Consider the following 21,516-nt stretch of genomic DNA (forward strand, 5'->3'; position numbering starts at 1 on the left):
AGGAGCTGAGATGGAATAATATGCTGTTCATCCACGAGTGAGGTAGGGTGCAGTGACTAATAATCACAAAACTAGACACTCCAACCTCTAGTAAGCAACCAATAGCTGGAAATAACATTATCATACGAAAAGGGCACTCAGATGTAAAGATATGCTACGGTAACTTGATAGACAGTCCCAAACGCCAACATAACTTACGTTCAGATTTCCATTAAAGACCACTATAATATCGGGGCTCTGAACCCAATGTGTTGGCTAAAGAGATAATCAGTTTTGTGGTTGGGTGACAGCTAGATGTACAGGTTTGCATGCTAAAATTCAGCACACACTTCCAATGTGGGACTCCAATGATGTATTGTGCCATTTAGAATTTACCAGGAAATCAACGAGAGCGGTACTCAAAATCTAATACATGTGAGCCTAGAAGCAATCGAGTTTTCTGTTCCTCCGAAATGCTATGTTAAGCTCCTTTACATTTTAGGTCAAACACAATATAAAGGTTGTTTTGACATCATTTGTTCCCATTACAGAACGTGTTCAGTCAAAAAACGAACAGGACTAGGGTCGCACTAGCTGACCACCCTACTGGCTTTTCCTGTCCTCTTAAACAGTCACTGGATGCGAAGCGCCTTCTGTGCGTCAGTTAAAGATAAACAGTTTTAGGGAACATTTACAGCAATAGGCCCCGCGTAAAACAACAGTAACCGGCACAACGCCTGCTCTTTGAAGAGTGATGCGCGTTCACGCCATCCGAACAGATAGGCAGATCGCTCTAAAGCTTAATAAGATGAAAGAGATGTTTATTACACTGCTCAAACGAAAGGAACTGCTTAAATAGGGATTATTTTTTTTACACCGATGTCATTTGGCAACGGTCGTTGTACTTTGAAAAATAGCACGACTAGCTAAAGCAATCTCGGCACAATGTAACAGCGAATTGCTTAAATCTTTGAAAGTCTCAACAAAAATGTCCTAAACTGGGTGCATGCACATAACCGTTCGTGACAGCCTTCCGTGGGTTAATGTCAGAATACAGGGTCCCATGCCCTTCTAGTAATAATCATCTAAAGATTCACCTATGATCACTACATTTAAAACAAGGGAGTAACTGTAATGTTCGGGAAATTAATAGTTTAATACGAAACATTTGAAAGACAAACTGTAGCAGCATATATTTTGTAAATTAATAGAAATTATAATTGTAGAATAATTATAGTGCTTGTAAAGTTGGCAAATGTGCATGGTAGTTAGTTTAGTGAAATGTAACCTATTGCACGTATGAAGCATAAAAGCTGAGACGCTTGTCGTAATGTGGCTTTTCTCTGAAAGATAAATGTGGGTGTGTGTTTTTGCCAGAAGGAAGGTGAATATGTTCACGAAATAGCACGCAATAAATGTTGAAAAGTGAGGTAGCTGTTGAGCATTTAAGAATGCCTGAGAGTTTAAAAGCAAACATGGTGCCAGTGAGGCGGCCACTGAAGTCCCTTCGTGAGACACTGTTGCTAAATAATAAAGCAGGAAATGAATTAACGTGGCATGGCGCCAGCTTAAGAAGAACACACTTTTTGTTTCAACAGCGGCTAGAACCTCCCACGAGTTTACGATCGTGCTTGCCAGATAACATAGTTAAACAAGCATTGGCGGGCGCAAATAAAAAAATCGGACACGAAATGAAAATAAAAACAAAAAAAACCCGAGTGATTACGCGCGTTGCTGTTTATGTGAAGTAGTGTGCATATAGTGTGTGCGTGTGTAGTATATGTGGATGCACGGATGGTTTGTGAGATTGGTGTGTGTGTGTGTATGTACGCATTTTGTTTCTCTATTGTTTACTGTTGTCAGTGGCTGCAGGCTGCCAAAGCGCTGGTGAAGCGTCAGGCTTCAAGAGCCTAGTTTGGGGGGGGGGGAGGGGCGGGGGAGCCAGCGAGTGGGAGGGAGGAAAGGAGCATATGGGGATGGGGTGTGAGTGAGAGGGAGCAGAAACCTTTAATGGTGGTGTGCGAGGCCAGGAGCACGCCTGGCTTCATGGTTGACCGCACAACATGCATTGCACGAAATCCGGCAGGTTTCAGAGATTTTGGTTCAGTAATAATAGGTTCCAAGCTATAAATAACTCGACCTAAAAATGTGCAAATGAGGCTAACAAAAAGGAGAACCGAGTGGGCAACTTATGTTTGTGTACTGAGCTGGACTTGAATTAATCTCAGCCACTGATAATTACACCGGCCACACCCCAGTCTATTGTTATTTTGTATCAAATGTCACTTCACTTAAGATCCGGCCATATGATGTTCAGTCTAATGTAAAATAGTACTGACCACCATTAAACAAACTGAACAAAATGTGTACAGCCTAATCAATTTAAGGTCTGGCAGCAATTCTGTGTTATTCTTTGATGGGCACTTGCCATGAATAACACTCTTACTCAGGCACGCATAATTAATATTAATTTGGGGGGGAATAAATCCTCCAGCAAGAGCACATTTAGTAGTCGTGAGCAGCTGCTCGTGTTTCTTTTCTATTGTATTAGCACTATTTGCTTAGTGTGATATGCATCCTTCTGTCCATTATGGACGCAAGGGTGCTCCTTATGGTTATAAACTAATGCTAAAAGCAGGAGTAAATTTAGGGAATTTCCTATCCGAAGTGCACAATTAGCGAGTGTAAGGAGCTGCTTTTGTTCTTTGCATTTAGCACCATTTCTTAGCACAAAATGAATCCCTGCGTCGATTTTGGACGCAAGGGGGCACCTACAGCACCTGGTATTCCCAGGCGGTCTCCCATCCAAGTACTAACTCGGCCCGACCCTGCTTAGCTTCCGAGATCGGACGAGATTGGGCGCATTCAGGGTGGTATGGCCTTTGCTGTGCCAAGAAAATAGTAGTAAATGCAGAATTACCTTTCGCTTGTAATTACACGTAATCTCGTGGAATTTGTAGGTAATTGTACGTGATTACTCTACATGAAATCACGCCCATCCCTAATTAATATGTATGCTAATCAGAAAAGACAGTGCTATTAATTAGCATCACTAGTCAAGTTTTGCCAAACACTGGACATGCCACTACAAAATAAGCAGCAATGGACTCTGGCCTCTTCCATGCTACGTGACAGCCCATAAATGTGTTCTTTCAACAATAGGAGCTGCTGCTAAATAAAACGCCCGCGGGCAGTGAGCTTGGAGCTGCTTTTATGAAGATTTATATAGCTATTGAGCACTTGCACGTGGGGAAGCTGCCCTAAACTCTGACTTTGTTTTCCTGCCTGGCAAAGACACAAATTCAATATTGCAAATGGGTGATGCATCACCTTTCCAACCACTGCTTGTGACAGGAATGTATGACAATGTTGGGTGGCTTTTGTATTGAATTCCAGTCAGTGACTCTGAGAAGACATTGCTCCCTGCCTACTGTGCGGCCCTGGACGCACCCTAATCCAGGGGGGGGGGAGAAAACAAAATATGCTTAATTAAAAGTCATTTTTGTAATCCGCGTCTTCCATTCCTCACGCATCTTTCACAATGACCAATTCCTCTGACGTTAATTTCACGTTTACTATTTCTGCTGAAACTTTTTCTGCTGCTGTCAGCGCAGGGTTGCCACCTCGGTGCAGAAATCAAGCTGTCTTCCTGCCAGCCATACATCATCGCTATCACTGTGGTCATTCTGCAGAGCAAACCAGTGTAATCTGCCAGCAGGAAAATGGTCCCTTCTTTTTTGTGTTTTCTGAAAGGTATAATTTCGTGTGGCGATCTACATTAGATGCATCCAGGGAAATTAGCAAGGAATCTTTGTAAACAAAGTCACGCGGGTGCAGTGGTATACCAATAGTCTTGCTAAAAAGAGGCCGTCCTGTCGAATTAATCACATCTGTTTCAGCTTGACTGGCTGGCTCCCGCTCGCTCTGATAATAGAATAACCTGCTGAGCTAGCATGCTGAAAATCAGATTTTATTTGCCTACTACATGGGCTATACTGAAGAATCTCTAAGGACAGCGCAGTATTTTGATCGACAAGCACATACGCCTAAAGTTGGTTAATAAATTCCATATACAGGTTAACAGAATCAGCATTTATGCAATGTACAACAATAAGGAAAACTGTATATTTCTGAGCAGTGTGATTGACCTTGTAAACAGCGGTGAACATCCACAAACGTCTACACTGATCTTTGTTTGTTAACCATTGGCTTACAACACCCTGGTTGGACTTAGTGAGTACAGGTCACTCCAAAGGCGCGTTCACTTACTGGCAGCCAGATTCAATCTCCTGTATGCCGAACAGGATCACATCCCAGACTCTCGTCCACTGCACCCTCATCTCCAGGGCCAGACTGAGAACCAAAACCGGCCATGGCAAAGTGCTCGGCCACCTCCCCCCCTCCCACGGGGGGTCGGAGGTACTGCCGAGCTCTTAGCCAGGGCGGGTTTTCGGCCGATTTTGTTACAGGGCCGAAAACGGCCCTGTAACAAAAACGGCCCCCGGAGGCCCAAAACCGGCCCCCACCCGTGCGGCGCACCAGGGGATTGCCCGGTGCCCGCTACGGCCAGTCCGGGCCTGCTCATCACATGTGCTTTTATATAGCGCAGATTCAACCCGAAGGTGTCGGAGCGCCTCACAACAGGAACAGCAGCCACATGAGGAGAAAACCGCAAGTGGGCATGACACAAAAGCAAAGTGCATGTGTGGGCAAAGCCCGATACACCGACTGCATCAGTACGCAAACAGCAAAGTGTCTCAGTCTGCGCTGGGTTTCAACATAGATCCATGAGCCCACTGTACCAATGACCCGATTCAACAGAAGAAACCCTTGGAGGCGGACCTTCCCTCCACCAAAACACACCCTTCCATCCTCCCACCACGCTCTCAGCAAGCAGCATCAGTAGATCAATGTCTCCCGCACTGCACCATCCGGCATGCATCGCCAGCCGGATGCCATGTCCAAACCCACTCCGGGAACCCATACACTGCCCATACCCATACACTGCGCGCCAGAGTGTGGCAGAGGAAAGGGGGCTGCAGTCAAGAGGAGCGGAGCCACAGCCAGTTGAGTCTCAAAATTCAACGCATAAACAATACACATAAATGTCACACACTGCAACCAAATTGACAATCAGGGCCGGCGCCATGAAACAGCAGCAGGCCGCCATCCAAATAGAAACGCGGCTTGCCGGTCCCCCACCTGGTGCGCAACAGGGCAGGCAAACTCTGTTCCGAAACACACCAGGTCCACCCTGTGTCCCCCCTGCATGTGCACAACACCCGTGCTGGGAGAACACGGTACCCACAGCCCATGGCTCACCTTAAAACCAGCGCCATGCCGCGTGTCAGAACCCCTAAGCTCGGAGCACGAATTTGTGGACTGTACTGTTCAACCAGTGAGCAGGAATTCTCGATTCCAACTACTTGGGCCGAACTGGTCCGTTCCAGACGACACAAGATGGCACCCGATATGGCCGCTCAGAGGGAACCAGAGGTTAGCGGTCTAGTCTACAAGACCGCAGCGGCAGAGAAGTGGGTGAGCGGCGCGAGCGCCTCTTCATCGACGCACTTCACCGAGTTTCTTGAGAAGTAAAGTCGAAGAATCTATGCAGTCCGACTAAGTTCCCAATTCCCCTATCGTAGTGCCCCAATTCTTGAGATAAAAATACCGGAGAGTCATTAGAGTGTTTTTTCCAAAGTCTGCAGTGAGTTTTCAGTCTTCGAGACGAGTTACGGCGAAACGCTGGAAAGCAGCAGAAGAGTCTGAAGCGCTGCGTCACCGTGGTACGAGTGAGGAGGTCAACGGCTTAGAGTTCCGAGAGCAGAGATTTATAGCGGCAATTGAGATAAGTAAAAAACTGAACATTGTCAAGGGATATGTGAGAAGTCTGTAACATAGCAGCACGAGTTGATTTCAAAAGACTGCAAAGACAAGGTTAAATATTTGTTACGTAACCAGGAGAGTACAAGAAAACGAATAATGAACACTATATGAGTATATGGTATTTACCTGACAAGAGAGGTCCAAACAAGAACAGGAAATCTATAAAGAAAGAAGTGGAAAACAGAAGTGGTTATTCCTAGAGAGATTTATATGCAATTCAGTTCGCTAATAAGCAGGAATACTTACTTGAACTATACTCCTTAGCCTGAAAATCCAGAAGATAAAAGAAGGAGATAAAGCAAGTTCTTCCTAGAAGAGACAATTAGGAAGAAGGTCAACAATAGAAAATACAGAACCCCAATTTAATAGGCAACTCTACAGATAGTGAAGTAAGTGTACCTACAATCTATATAATCTATAATAAGGGTCACTAGGATAGATAGGTAGATGAAAACTAACGTTTGTTTCTTTCTATAGTGACAACTAGCTGTTGAGGAAGACAGAATTACAATATTATTAGAAGAGAAGCGAGGTACCGGAAATATAAGGGTGAGATATTCTAGTAGAGGAATTACCAAGTAGATAGGAAGTGTAGATAGTGTGGTATTAATGTTGTATTAATTTACAGGTTCCATTGAGGCTAGACGATATCTGCAGATAGCTGACTAAGGAACCATTCCGGACCAGTCTCTTCTCTGTTTGTTATTTTATCCAATTTCCCCCTTCCCTCAAGGTAATGGTCAGGGGGTTCTGAACAAGACCCATTGGCATTGCCAGGTGGGATTTGGGAGTTAAGCATCTCTGCTCCCGTGCAAGATTTTGGAAGCCGAATTGAGCAAGCAAGTTCTGACAGAGTGAAGTGCCCACGTTGCCTTCGCACCTGAACAGAGATGGCGGAAGGAATAGATATACAATCTCTAGGAACAATCCTGGATGCCATACAGAAAGAGCTAGGAGGTGAGGGAGGAAAATCGGAATCTTAGGCAAGAAGTAGTCAGTGCCAGGAGAGAAACTGCGGAATTAGCACAAAGGCTTAGATCCCCCAGTAGTTTGGAGAGGGAAGCCATGAACCCAGTATTAGAAGCCACTAATAGGTCAACCACCCAAGTGATTCATTCCCTATCCCCAGTCATTCCATTGGCGGCTCCCGAAAGATTTAATGGGGATCCCCAGAAGGCACAAATATTTCTGTCACAGTGCTCTTTGCACTTTATGTGTCGCCCTTCAATATTCCCTGATGCGCAGTCTAAGGTAGCTTTCATACTCTCATATCTGAGTGGAGATGCAGCTTCGTGGTCAATGCCTCTAGTCTCCCGGGAAGACCCTCTACTTAGAAACTTTGAAGAATTCAAGAAAGAATTCCTTCGGATATTTGACAGACGACGGATATCCCAGGTAGTGGATAACAAACTACTCGACTTGCGACAGGGAAACCGAGACCTGATTGCGTACCTGGCTCAATTCAACAAGTTGGTGGTCGAGACGGACTGGCCTGAGAGCAAGAGAGCCGCGGTGTTTTATCGAGGGTTGAAAGATGAATTAAAAGATACACTGGCACAAATTCCAAATCGTCCCACTGAGGTTTCGGCACTAATAGATTTAGTCTTGGAGATTGATTTTCGTCAAGGAGAAAGGAGAGGAGAAAAGAAGAAAGATTTCAGAACAATTACCCCAAGATTTGACAGAGCTCGATCAGATAGCACCAGAAGCACCGAGAACCAACAAGGTGCGGAACCAATGCAGATTGGAACAATCAGAGGCCCCTTAACTAAAGAGGAGAAGGACAAGAGGAGAGTAGGAAATTTGTGTATGTACTGTGGATCTGGGGGGCATTTCGTTAGAAATTGTCCAAAAAAGCCCAAGAGCTTTTACAAGCCGAAGGAAAACTAGCGGCACCACCTGTGGGAGGAGTTGAACAGGTGGATGCAAATAAAGAGAAAACTCCACAAGAACATCGGGTGGCAAATACACTACAATCAGCAGCCCCACATTTGAATCAGTCCATGGAAGTAAGATTCCGAGAAACCATTTTATCAGAAGTGTCGGTGATGATTGATTCCGGAGCCACAGGAAATGTTTGCGACTTGAGATTTGCAGCCAAGGTGGGCATTCAAGCCATTAAGAAGGATAGGAGTGAGCCTGTGCGAGCCGTGGACGGAACCAATCTTTCATCAGGACCAATTGTGAGTCACACAGAGATAATTCAGTTGATTTCAGGTGACGGGCATCGGGAAAGAATCCAGTTTAATTTAATAGATGCGCCACAATTTCAATTGATTCTTGGTCTTCCGTGGCTTACTGAACACAACCCAACAATCGACTGGAGTTCAAGGACAATTGAGATGAACTCGAAGTATTGCCATGAAAATTGTTTTGGTGCCGAGGAAAAACCTTTTGAAGGAAATCCTGCCCTATCTCTCTGTTCCATCGGATATTCCATGTGTGTAATAAATACTACAGAGGTTCCAGAAGTATATAGAGATTTCCAACATGTGTTTAGTGAAGCGGAGGCAGAGCAGTTACCACCACATCGAGTCTACGACTGCAAGATAGACCTGTAACCGGGTTCCAACTTGCCCTGCAGTCGTGTCTACGCGCTAACGGAAAAGGAAAACCATCATCTGAAGGAGTATTTGGATAAGTACTTAGCAAATGGATTTATCCGACCTTCCCAGTCGCCAGTTTCGTCTCCCTTATTTTTCGTTCCGAAGAAGGAGGGAGACCTAAGGATGTGTATCGATTACAGGGCCATCAATAAAATTACCAAGAAAAATCGCTATCCTTCGCCATTGATTTCCGTACTTTTAGATCAAGTTAAAGGAGCCCGAATTTACACGAAATTAGACCTGAGGGGCGCCTATCACTTAGTCCGAATGCGCGAAGGAGATGAGTGGAAAACGGCATTCCGGACAAGATTTGGGCTTTTTGAATACCAAGTGATGCCCTATGGATTGTGCAATGCCCCGGCTGCCTTCCAGCATTTCATCATTGACATCTTGAAAGAATTCATAGACCAATGTGCAATTGTGTACATCGATGACATCTTGATTTACTCATCTGATGTGTCAAAACACCATGAGCAAGTGAAAGGAGTTTTGAGGAGATTACAAGAACATAAGTTATTCGTGAAACTGGAAAAATGCGCCTTTGATGTGTCACAAGTTGAGTTCTTAGGGTTTGTCCTTTCTCCTTCTGGAATATTGATGGGCCAGAAGAAGGTGGAAGCAGTGAAGAATTGGGAGTCTCCTGCGAGTGTCAAAGAAGTCCAAAGTTTAATTGGATTTGCTAATTTTTACCGAAGATTTATTGGAGAATTCTCTAGGAAAATTCTTCCGCTTACCAAATTACTAAGAAAAGGAATCAAATTCGAATGGGAACCAGGAGGCTGAGGAAGCCTTTCAATCATTAAAGACGGATTTCAGCACAGCTCCAGTCCTGTTGCACGCTGATCCAGCTGAACCTTTCTACGTGGAGACAGATGCGTCAGATCAAGCAGTGGGTGGAGTATTGTCTCAACGACATAAAACCACAGGGCAGTTACACCCAGTTGCTTACCGCTCTAGGAAATTAACTTCGGCTGAAATCAACTACACCATCACGGAGAAGGAGTTACTGGCCATTAAAGATGCCTTCAAAGAGTGGAGGCATTACTTGATGGGGGCTCAGCACCAAGTGACAGTGTTCACAGATCATCGTAATCTAAAGTTTTTAAAGTCTGCCAGAACCCTCACCCCAAGACAGTTGAGGTGGTCCTTGTATTTTGCTGACTACGATTTCGTGATCACATATCGTCCTGGAGCTCAGAATGGAAAAGCAGACGCCTTGTCTAGAATTGGTACAGAGACACAGAGAACCCCTACAGAGAATCAACCAATCATTCAGAGAGCAAAGATCCTAGGAACGATCACCTCTATCGGTCTTGAAGAAGATGTCGCGAAGGTCATGAGCCCAGAGGCTATACGGAATTGGGCAGAGGAGGATCCAGAAAGAGAAGTTATCCGACAACTACCCTACTATCGAAAGGCCTTGTACATCCCCACAACCGAGTTGCAACAACAAATTATACGAGAATGTCACGATGATAAATTGGCTGGTCACAAAGGAGAAGCTAAAACCGAAGAGTTGGTAAAGAGACACTATTGGTGGCCCAGGATGGCTTCAGACATTGAGAGATATGTTAAGTCCTGTGAGATCTGCGCTCAGGGAAAGTCTGAATGGCAGGCCCCAAAGGGTCTATTACAGCCTTTACCCACCCCTCCTTATCCATGGCACACCGTCACGTTAGATCTGATTACTGACTTACCCAAGAGTCAAGGGTTTGACACAATCTTAGTGGTGGTAGATGCCTTTTCCAAGATGGCCCATTTCACTGCTCTAAAGGGGTTACCTTCTGCCAAACAGCTAGCCGCCCATTTCAGCTCACAGATTGTGAAGATGCATGGAATACCCAAGGTAGTGATTTCGGACAGGGGCCCTCAGTTTGTGTCTCACTTCTGGAGAGCCTTTATGGAAGGTTTGGGAACTGAGATTAGATTCTCCACTAGTTATCACCCAGAGACTGATGGGCAGACCGAGAGGGTCAATCAAGAATTAGAACAGTATCTGCGATTATACCTTTTAAAAGAGGAAGGAGATTGGTCAGATTATTTGTGGACGGCAGAATTTGCCCACAATAATGCAAAAAACTGCTTGACAGGTTATTCCCCCTTTTTTCTAAATTATGGCAGGCACCCACATGCAACGATTAGACAAACTGATATCTCAGTGCCAGCAGTTAGGGAAGCTGTAGCACATTTGCACCAATCTCAGTTAAGGGCAGTAGACAATCTTACAAGAGCCAAAGAGAAATATAAGATCTATGCGGATAGAAGAAGGAGGGAAGGACCAATTTTGAATATAGGGGACTCAGTCTGGTTAAGTACAAAAAATTTGAGACTAAAGGGGAATCGGAAGTTTCAGCCTAGATTCATTGGCCCCTATAAGGTGAAGGAAAAAATCAATCAGGTCACCTACCGAATTGAATTGCCATCTAAGCTAAAGGTTCATCCAGTTTTTCACATATCCCTACTGAAAAAGGCCTCTAAGGATCTTAGGTTGAAGACCCCTCCGAGACCAATTGAGTTAGAGACAGGAGTTGAGTTCGAGGTAAAAGAAATTCTAGACTCCAAGAGGTCCAAGGGGAAACTGTATTATTTAATCGACTGGAAAGGGTATGGTCCTGAGGAGCGATCATGGGAGCTAGAAAAGGACATACATGCTCCTAGGTTGATTCAATCCTTCCATCAACGGTACCCCTCAAAGCCAAGAAGGAAAGGAGCTGCCTTGTTGGGGGGTACTGTCAGAACCCCTAAGCTCGGAGCACAAATTTGTGGACTGTACTGTTCAACCAGTGAGCAGGAATTCTCGATTCGAACTACTTGGGCCGAACTGGTCCGTTCCAGACGACACAAGATGGCACCCGATATGGCCGCTCAGAGGGAACCAGAGGTTAGCGGTCTAGTCTGCAAGACCGCAGCGGCAGAGAAGTGGATGAGCGGCGCGAGCGCCTCTTCATCGACGCACTTCACCGAGTTTCTTGAGAAGTAAAGTCGAAGAATCTATGCAGTCCGACTAAGTTCCCAATTCCCCTATCGTAGTGCCCCAATTCTTGAGATAAAAGTACCGGAGAGTCATTAGAGTGTTTTTTCCAAAGTCTGCAGTGAGTTTTCAGTCTTCGAGACGAGTTACGGCGAAACGCTGGGAAGCAGCAGAAGAGTCTGAAGCGCTGTGTCACCGTGGTACGAGTGAGGAGGTCAATGGCTTAGAGTTCCGAGAGCAGAGATTTATAGCGGCAATTGAGATAAGTAAAAAACTGAACATTGTCAAGGGATATGTGAGAAGTCTGTAACATAGCAGCATGAGTTGATTTCAAAAGACTGCAAAGACAAGGTTAAATATTTGTTACGTAACCAGGAGAGTACAAGAAAACGAATAATGAACACTATATGAGTATATGGTATTTACCTGACAAGAGAGGTCCAAACAAGAACAGGAAATCTATAAAGAAAGAAGTGGAAAACAGAAGTGGTTATTCCTAGAGAGATTTATATGCAATTCAGTTCGCTAATAAGCAGGAATACTTACTTGAACTATACTCCTTAGCCTGAAAATCCAGAAGATAAAAGAAGGAGATAAAGCAAGTTCTTCCTAGAAGAGACAATTAGGAAGAAGGTCAACAATAGAAAATACAGAACCCCAATTTAATAGGCAACTCTACAGTTAGTGAAGTAAGTGTACCTAAAATCTATATAATCTATAATAAGGGTCACTAGGATAGATAGGTAGATGAAAACTAACGTTTGTTTCTCTCTATAGTGACAACTAGCTGTTGAGGAAGACAGATCTACAATATTATTAGAAGAGAAGCGAGGTACCGGAAATATAAGGGTGAGATATTCTAGTAGAGGAATTACCAAGTAGATAGGAAGTGTAGATAGTGTGGTATTAATGTTGTATTAATTTACAGGTTCCATTGAGGCTAGACGATATCTGCAGATAGCTGACTAAGGAACCATTCCGGACCAGTCTCTTCTCTGTTTGTTATTTTATCCAATTTCCCCCTTCCCTCAAGGTAATGGTCAGGGGGTTCTGAACAAGACCCATTGGCATTGCCAGGTGGGATTTGGGAGTTAAGCATCTCTGTTCCCGTGCAAGATTTAGGAAGCCGAATTGAGCAAGTAAGTTCTGACACCGCGCCAATGAACCACCGTCTCTGCCCACACCCGGGCTCCGCCGCCCGGAGCGCGAAGATTCCTCAAGTCCTTCCAGGTGATGTTGCCTCCGCGCGGCACACTTCTACTAGTCTTCATGTGCCGCACGCCACGATCAACTGCGTCGCTCATTCCACCAACGCAGCTTCTCATTTTGCAAGCCTGCACCCAAAAAGAAAATTACTGAAAATATCCGCCACGCGTGGCCTTGCTGACGCCGATCCGCTGTTCCGATCGCGAAAACCTGCAAGGGGGAAAACAACAAAGAAAAAGAATTACAGCCTCCTAGAGGCTGGAGGGGCAGGCCGTGAAGCGCGGAGTCAAAGAGACAGACTCCCGCGCTCCCCGGCCTTTTAACCCCTCATCCAGGCCAGATCTACCACCAGGCCAGATCTAACTGGCCTGGCCTTTGTTCCATAAAGACCCGGAAGTGATTCGATCACTTCCGGGTCACTATGGGACCTGGGGTACAATCCATGTTGAGGCGTGCCCACCACGTCATGGTGACGCGATGGGGGCACGCCCCACATCGAGAGCGGGTAGTGGGTGGGGGTTGGTGCGCCCCACCATACCTGCTGCAGGGCCGATGTCGCCCCCGCCTTTCCCTTCTAGTCGCCATCCTCCTCGCGCCACCTATACCGCCTCTCCTGAACCCTTGCTGCCCTCTGCACTGCCAGGGGTAGTACGTTGTCTGCTGCCAGAGAGTAGAGCTTTCAAACTGCAATCTGCACTCAGTGGCTTCAGATATTTTCCTATTCTGAGGTGCGATGCTGCTAGAAATTCCACAAGGTCAGACCGTGACTTGTCAGTCTCCAGCAGTGACAGATCACAAGCAGAGCGGTGTTTTTGTGACTGGCACATTTTTGCCTACTTCAAAAATACAATGATATAATAGAATCTGAGCTTCTAATACAATTACATAAAACTATGATTCTGTCCGATATATTTAATAAAACCTGTTTATAAAAGTGAGGAGGCATAAAAAATGCCTTCCCCATGTCAGTCAATGAAAGCAATGTTCACACGGATTTTCGGTTGTTCACTCTTGTCAATAATTATGTGTGCAAGAACGGTGTTCCCAAAATCCAAATCATTGCAGCAGCACAGTGGTCGTGGAAGGTGAATGAAACCGTGCATACATAGATACAAATCAAATATAGAAGAACGCCTGTTTATGTTCTGCAGAATCATAGTTGTATGTAACTGTACTTCAAAAATACAGCAAACTATGGATTTCTGGGCTGCCTTTTTTGATTTTTAATATCAACACAGGCGCCAACACCCGGGGGGGGGGGCTCTCCAGTGAGCATTAGCAGTGCAGTCATGATAGAGAATGTTGGTTGGCTATCTGATTTTTTAGGCCGAGCCTAGACAGCGCATGTGCTGTTGGAAAACCTGTAGTAAACAGAATATGGAGGGTAATTTCTCCTATCGCTTGCCATTGGTTAACTCTGGCATTGCTCTGCTTAGCTGGCTTATTGTTGGCTGGCGATCTGATCTGTCACTTCTGTTTTGTAGGAAGCAACACCGACCAACTACAGTTTAATTACGCTGCTGGGCTTTTATCTTTTCATTTAGGGGCTACTTCCTTGTACTTTAGAGGAGTTGAGCGAAATGCTGCGCTTGGATGGCCTGCTGTGCCGCTTCTTTTCAATGTCCTAGTACTTGGGCTGGCTCCCCAGGCGTGGCTCCCGGCCCCAACTGCACGAAAAACTTCTTGTGTCCGTGCGCAAGTGGCCGCTGTTTCTCACACTTTTCAGGTTGCTGCCGCTGCAGCTCTTTGACTGGGCATGCTCCTCCAGGGAGCCCGTTAGCTGCAAGCTACCCATCCTTGCTGCCCCCCCTGCTACCCCACTTCCGGGGTCTTTAATGGTGCACCTGTGTGAGCCCCCGACCGAGGCTAACAGAGGGCACCTTGGCCCCAGCATTGTGGCGGTTCGTATTCCTCGAAAGCGTTTGGCTATAACCTGGCCTCGAGGTGAACTGCAAACATGAAGCGCTCGTCAAAATTTAATTTATGTTATTTATTTTTTATTTTTAGTTTATTTATAAAGTTTTATATAGCACGAACATGATCCCGAAAGATATCAGAGCGCTTTACAGTCGTATGAAAGAGAGGACATGAATGAAGTATCAACATCAATTGGGAAAAGGGAAATAATACAGTAAACTGATGAATTCAAACAACAAGAGGGGGTAAAAATATGCAGTAAAGAGGAGCCATATCAAATGGAGGTAACCATGGTGATTGCAACAAAGTCAACCTGTCAAGTGAGCCTAGCCACTTAAGGTAGGAATTTTATATCAAATGGAGGTAACCATGGTGATTGCAACAAAGTCAACCAGTCAAGTGAGCCTAGCCACTTAAGGTAGGAATTTTCTCATCAGAAATCTCTTGGCCGAAGAGAGTCTGCATACTTCCGGTGGGAGAGGGTTCCATATCTTTGGGGCAGCACCAGAGAAGGCTCGGTGACAAGTTCTCTTTTTGCTAAAGATGAGAGGTTTCAGGAGGTAAGTTGTGGCGCTTCTTGAAGATCTCTCCCCAAAGGATAGTTCAAGTTTTTGCGCCAGGTACCTGGGAGTCTTGAATGCCAGAACTGCAATCTTTAGCTGAATTTGTGCTTCAAAGGGAAGCCAATTGAGAGATTTTAAGACTGGGGATATGTGCTTGTTTCATTTGGAACCTGTCACCAGTCTAGCCGCGATGTTCAGAGAGGCCCTTAGTGGAGCCAGGGCATATCTGGGAAGGCCACAGAGCGTAGCACTGCCATAGACTAGCCTCAGCAAGACAAGCGCTAGGGCCACCTGCTTGAAATCACTTTGTAGAAGGAAAGGTTTGATATTTCTGAGAGTCCTCATCAAGTGGTTTGCTCCCTTACATACATTGCTGATATGAATATTCATATTCAGGTGCTTGTCCAAGCTAACTCCGAGAGATTTGGCTGAGTCTATGATGATCGGTGTGCAGTTGAAGGTAGTGAGGTGAGTCAGCCAGAGAATTAGCTTGGAGAGGTGGTATGGAAGGGAGATGAACAGGAACTCCGCCTTGGAGGTGTTGAGCAGGAGACAGTTCTCGGTTAACCAATTTTGAGTAGACGGATAGTGTTGAGTGAGATGATGTTATGCGTGGATGCGATTTTCAAGTATAGTTATGTGTAATCGGCATACATGTGGAAGAGAATGTTCGTGGAGTTTAGTGAGTTAGCATGAGGTTCCAAGAAGAGGTTGAATAGGATAGGCGAAAGGGCGGACCCCCATGAGAACTGGAGAGGGCTGGGAGAGAGAGTGGTTTGCCTTGACTCTTTGTGTTCTGTGATGAAGGAAGGATGAGAACCATTGTAGCACCAGATCGGAGAAACCCATTCTGTTTTGCAGGATGGATAGGAGATTGACATGATTAACCGCGTCGAAAGCTGAGGACAGGTCAAGGAGGATAAGTAGATAGGATTCATTTTGGTCGAGTATTTTCAGAATGTCATTCATAACATGTGAGAGGGCCGATTCTGTACTATGCCCCTTCCGAAAACCTGATTGATGCTGGTCTAGAAGTTGATAGTTCTCTATGTGAGCACATAGTTGGGATTGTACACATTTTTCTAGGAGTTTCGCTAGGGTGGGGATATTGGAGATGGGACGGTAATTATTGAGATCGGATTTATCAGCGTTGTTTTTTAAAAAAATAGGTGATAACTGTGGACCACTGCCTGCCCTTAAAAAACATTTTTAGAGCCAGTCACAAAGGGGAAGGGGTCCGCTGGGGACTTAGCAAAACCAAAGGGGATGATGGACGGAGTGTTAAACATTGCAAGCACTCACCCCCAGTCATCTGATCTGGGTTTAATCCATCATCAATCTTCAGCTCACTCCGCCACTCCAGTTCAGACATGGCCATATGCAAATCAGTTTGACCCTGTGCCTCATGGGAACAGTCCAGCCCGAACTGCCAAGCCATGTCTTCCCTGGACCGGAAACAAGCATCCTGGGACCGGTTTCGGGTTCATAACCCTCATCAGCCAGGCTATCTTGAATCCAGTGGCAAAGTGAGCAAGGGACCCACGTCTGGGCATACCCTGCCAACTTAGGGTGAACTTGGCAAATCCAAATGGGATGATGGACAGAGTGTTGAATATTGCAAGCACTCACCCCCAGTCAACTGATCTGGGTTTAATCCATCATCATTCTTTAGCTCACTCCGCCACCCCAGTTAAGACATGGACATATGAAAATCAGTCTGACCCTGTGCCTCATGGGAACAGTCCCCTGGGACCCCTTCACATTTGCGACTCCATTACCACCCTCTTGAAGAGGGCGGAAAATTGTGAGTGTTTTGCGTCCGCAATTGCGGTTGCAAAACATTCATACATGGCTAGAGAGTCGCTATTAGGAATGGAACGTCCCTTCCTAATAGCGAGTCACGAAACACTATTTTGTGAGTCTCAATTTTTTCTGACTCTCAAAATAGTGTTTGTACAGGGCCATGTAGGTTTTTGCGTGTGCTAACGGTTCGCTAACCTGTTTGCTCACGCAAAAAGTGGTGGTACATCTGGCCCTAGATGTGTAATCGCCTCTTGACAAATCAGTATGTAAATTCCGTCCCTCTAATGAATATAACCCTCCACCTTGTTTATGTTTTGTCTGCTGTAAAACTGTGTTTCTCTTCTTTGACCTTAGTTGGACTCAAACTTAATCCTACAATTAGTGCTATTAGGACTATTACTAATATGATTAGTAATGCAACTATTATGTGCCCTCTCTTGCGGGTAAGAAAGTCCCTCTCCTCATGTTCGCGGATGATACGCTATTAATTTCTAAGACGAGACAGGGGCTACAGCTTGCACTGTCTCGTTTTGAGCTATTCTGCCGCGAACATGAGTTGGAAGTTAACGTAGAGAAGACGAAGTTTATGGTCCTACGCTCTACTAAACCAGTTAAAGCTAAGATTACAATGGGTGGGGTCATTCTTGATCAGACTGCTGTTTTCACTCACCTAGGGGTTACCTTTTGTGAAAACCTGAGCTGGAAACCCCAGTTAGACCTCCTATCCCTCAAGCATGCTCGATTAGGTGGTGCCTTGTTGAGGGAACACAGACACTCTCTAACCAAACCCTTGGCACCCTTGATGAAAATATATGGCTCTAAGATTTTACGGGCCATTATGTATGGAGCCGAACTATGGGGTTTCAGCGATATGTCTCAACTTAGAGTTGCACAGAATAAATTCCTAAGGTCTGCAATAGGGTTACTGCAATCATCACCCCGTATTCCCCTTTTATATGACCTAGGTTGCAACCCTGTTGAGGATTTGGTACGATTTAGACCACTGGTGTTTTGGCGACGTCTGTGGACGACACCGGAACTGTCTATGTATGCTGGGGCTCTTGCAGAAGTAAAAAGTCTACCAGGTTCATCAAGGATATCCTGGCTTACTGCAATTAAGGCTTCCTTGATTGATATGGGGTTGGGGACCCTTTAGGATGATCCTGCCTCTGCTGTTTTCCCTTCTAAGAAACTTTTTAAGGACATTTATTGGAGTAGGGTTCAAGAAAAGAGATTTTTATCTGTTCTGGGTAGTACTGAGACAGCATTGTATCTGGACATTAAGGATGCTCCAGTCTATGAGGATTATTGGGACATTATTACGAAGCCATTAGATTGGAAATTATACCATCAGTTAAGGGTAGGCACTCTCCCGCTCCGAGGGCTAACGAGCTCTTGGAACCCACCGAGTACTGATAAATGTCCCTTTTGTGTTGATGTGGTGGAAACAGTAGATCATTTCCTCTTCTGCTGTCCTTTGTATTTACTGCCTAGACGAGTTTGGCTGAAGCCGGTGTGTTGTTCTATGAGGACCAGATCAGCCCTGACTGCTAGTAGAATATTGAAATCCGATACCACTGAGTATATTGTTATAGGGGTATCTAAATGTATCAGTTGGGCCTGGTCACTTCGCCTCCGGCACCTTAGGACTTAACACACGGTGTTTATACTGTGTCTATATGGTAGCCTGATGGTTGTGTATTTTTACTACTCCCTATGTATCTTTTTTAACCTTATATATGCATTGTATCAGTCATGTGTCTGTGTATTTATATTTAATACTTTTTTAACAGGTTCCTAAAATGTATTGGATTTATGAATTTTATTGTGCTATTTTAATGATGATTGTGTTATAATTCTTCGTTCTGTCTTTTATGATGTGTTGGACTTGGCCCTTCTGGCAGGTTCACCCCTAAACTTTTTGCTTTTAATGGTGACCCAGTAGTAGGGATTTTTGGGTTCTGCGCACTTTCACTGTGTCCCAGTGGAAAGTGCGTGCGCACTCTGAGGGCGTGGAGTAAGGTTGGCCTGCCCTCCCACAGGAATGCATGGGGAATGTCTGTGTCCCTGGTAGTTCCTGATGCGTGGGGTGTGCAGGCTCGAGTCTGGTATGTGCGGACTCGTGTGATTGAATGCTGCGAAATGATGTATGCGGCGTGTATGTGTCTAGTGTGGAAGTGCCACTTCTAGACATGGCTGGGCATGTGCTGTAAAGGCGCTGGCGTGCACCTGGGTCCTGAATAGGACTGGGCTTTCCCCACACAATGCTGGCTCCGCCCCCTGTGGTGCGTCTAACGACCCTAGCCCTGCCAGTGAATAGAGTGAGGGGCAGAGCACATCAAGAGTGCTCCCAAACCAGCTGCGACTGGTTTTTCCCCTCACCCTGAGCAAAGACAAAGGGATTTGCTGTATAAAAAGGGGCTGTGTCCCCTTACAAAATGTTCTTGTTCCCAACTTGAATCCTACCAGGGGCATGCTGCTGCTGGAGCCCGGGGGAAGGCTTGCCTCCCTGGGCCCTGCCAAGCCCCTGGACTACTGCAGCCCCTGGACCCCTGAAGGAGTTTGCTGGACTGTTGGCTCCTCTAGCGCCTGGGGGCCCTGGATTCCTTCTCTAAGCGCCTGGGAGCGCTTGTTCTTTGCCCTAGCGATTGGGAGCGCTTTATCTTGCCACTAGCGCTGAGACCACTTTTCTTTCACCCCTAGCGCCTGGGGCGCCTTATTTTGTTCATGGCGCTTGAGAGCGCTTTGTTTGCCAAGCCGATGCTCACCCGGCATTCGCCCAGGATTGATGAGCCCAGCGAGTGCCCACCTCCCTTTATTTTGATTTACGAGTGCCCACCTCGATCTCTTTATTTACAAGGAAAGCCGGTGCCCACCCGGCGTTTGCTGCTGTGTCCACCGCCGGGCCGCCGCTCTGCCTGCGACAACCCGGAAGTGGTTGGCCGGCCGGCCAATCCCAGCGCGGCCCGACCGGGAGTCCCGCCCCGCAGCCGGGCAGCAAAAAGTAAGGCGGCGGAAGGTGCGGGCGGGGCTCCGTTGCAAGGAGGAGAGCTCCGTCGTGAAAGGAAAGCGGCTGGGAGTGCAGGCGGGGCTCCGGTGTTGAAGAGGAACCCCGCGCTGCCTGAGAGAAGAGCCGGCAGTGTTCCTGCCCCCGCAGCACCAGCGATGTCCCGGTGAGTGCGGGGACAGGGTCTTTTTATTTAGAGCGGCCCCGGTTGACAGCGGGCCGCTCCGACGACCTGGGGAATTTGTATTTACGAGCCTGAGAGGCTCTGAGGGGCATTTCAGTGATTCCGAGTCCCCCGAGAGGGACTCCAACGTTCCGGGCATTGTGTTTCGAGCCCAGAGAGGCTCGTAGGGGCACATTTATTTCTGAGAGCCCAGAGAGGCTCAAGAAGGTACCACAGTTGTTTTGTCAGAGCCACGGAGGCTCTAGGGGGCAATCAGTTGTTTTAGAGCCCAGAGAGGCTATGGGGCAGTGCTGTGTTGAGAGCCCAGCGAGGCTCCAAGAGGGGACAGTCAGTTTTCCAGAGCCTGCGAGGCTCCCCCATCGCCTTTGGCCCCATCATTGTTGTTGCAGCTGCCCAGCACTTCGTGGGCAGCTGCTACATATAGGCCCCCCCAACTTTGGGACACAGGGTGTCCTAGCCCCCACAAGGCCACTTGGCCTATGGACAGTCACAGGTGGTGACTTATGTGAGTTTGGCGCAATTGTGTTTTTCTTCCCTGCACCTCTGAATGTGTTTTAATGCGTCATGTGCCATGTTCTTACACCACTGAATGTATGTTATGCATCATGTGTTTTCCTTCCCTACACCTTTGAATGTGTTGTGATGCATCATGTGTAATGTTCCTATGCTTATACCCCTACAGGTATTGTGAAACTTAGGTGGTTGTTTTTCTCCTAGTACAGGTGGTGCTAGTGAGGTCCTGGTTCCCTGCGCAATATTCTCCTAAGGTGGTTAGGGTTGCGTAGGTGGTACTTAACTGTTACCAGTAGTTACTGGTTGTGTGCTTCATGTTCTATTTTGTGCTACAGTGATTATTATTTTATGTGCTAATTATTATTCCTACAAGTGCTAATTCTACCAAGTACTAAGTCTGAAAGTGGATATTCCTGACAGTGGTCCATGTGGCCCTGTCTTGTACATATCCCCTGTAAATTCTGCCCGTGCCTGTTGGCACATTGTAAAGTGTGTGTTTTTATCTAATGTGTTTTGGTGTAACACAAAGGCTATTTTTATATATAACCTTGTGTGGAGTTTCCTTTGTGGTGGGCCTTGGGTGTTGTTCCTGGGGGTGCGTGCGCAAACATTTAACTCACATTGCCTCCAAGTTTAGCCTTACTGCTAGTGCTACGTTACCAAGGGGGTGAGCAGGGGTTATCTTGGCGTGTAACTCCCTTGCCCTGACGTGGAAGTGGTGGTCTCTGACTGACTTTGGCGCAAGCCCTGGCCAGCCAGGGATCCCATTTCTTACATGATGCAAATCGAAATAAAGACCTTTTTGACTGACTGAGTGAAAAAAAATATGATTAGTAATGCAACTATTATGTACTATTTATATTAAAACCAAGTGAGCAGAA

At 46.1% G+C, this 21,516-nt stretch overlaps 1 protein-coding gene and 1 pseudogene across 1 annotated transcript in view; one reads left to right on the forward strand and one right to left on the reverse strand.

The window, feature by feature from the left end:
• Positions 1 to 21,516, forward strand: part of DNAH5 (dynein axonemal heavy chain 5) — a 5,174,212-nt gene that overhangs the window by 204,925 nt on the left and 4,947,771 nt on the right. The gene's annotated exons all lie outside the window — the stretch shown is intronic.
• On the reverse strand, positions 2,748 to 2,866 carry LOC144829579 (5S ribosomal RNA; annotated as a pseudogene).

The sequence above is a fragment of the Lissotriton helveticus genome, chromosome 4_1 (genome assembly GCF_964261635.1).
Source record: "Lissotriton helveticus chromosome 4_1, aLisHel1.1, whole genome shotgun sequence".
In the NCBI taxonomy this organism is placed as follows: Eukaryota; Metazoa; Chordata; class Amphibia; order Caudata; family Salamandridae; genus Lissotriton; species Lissotriton helveticus.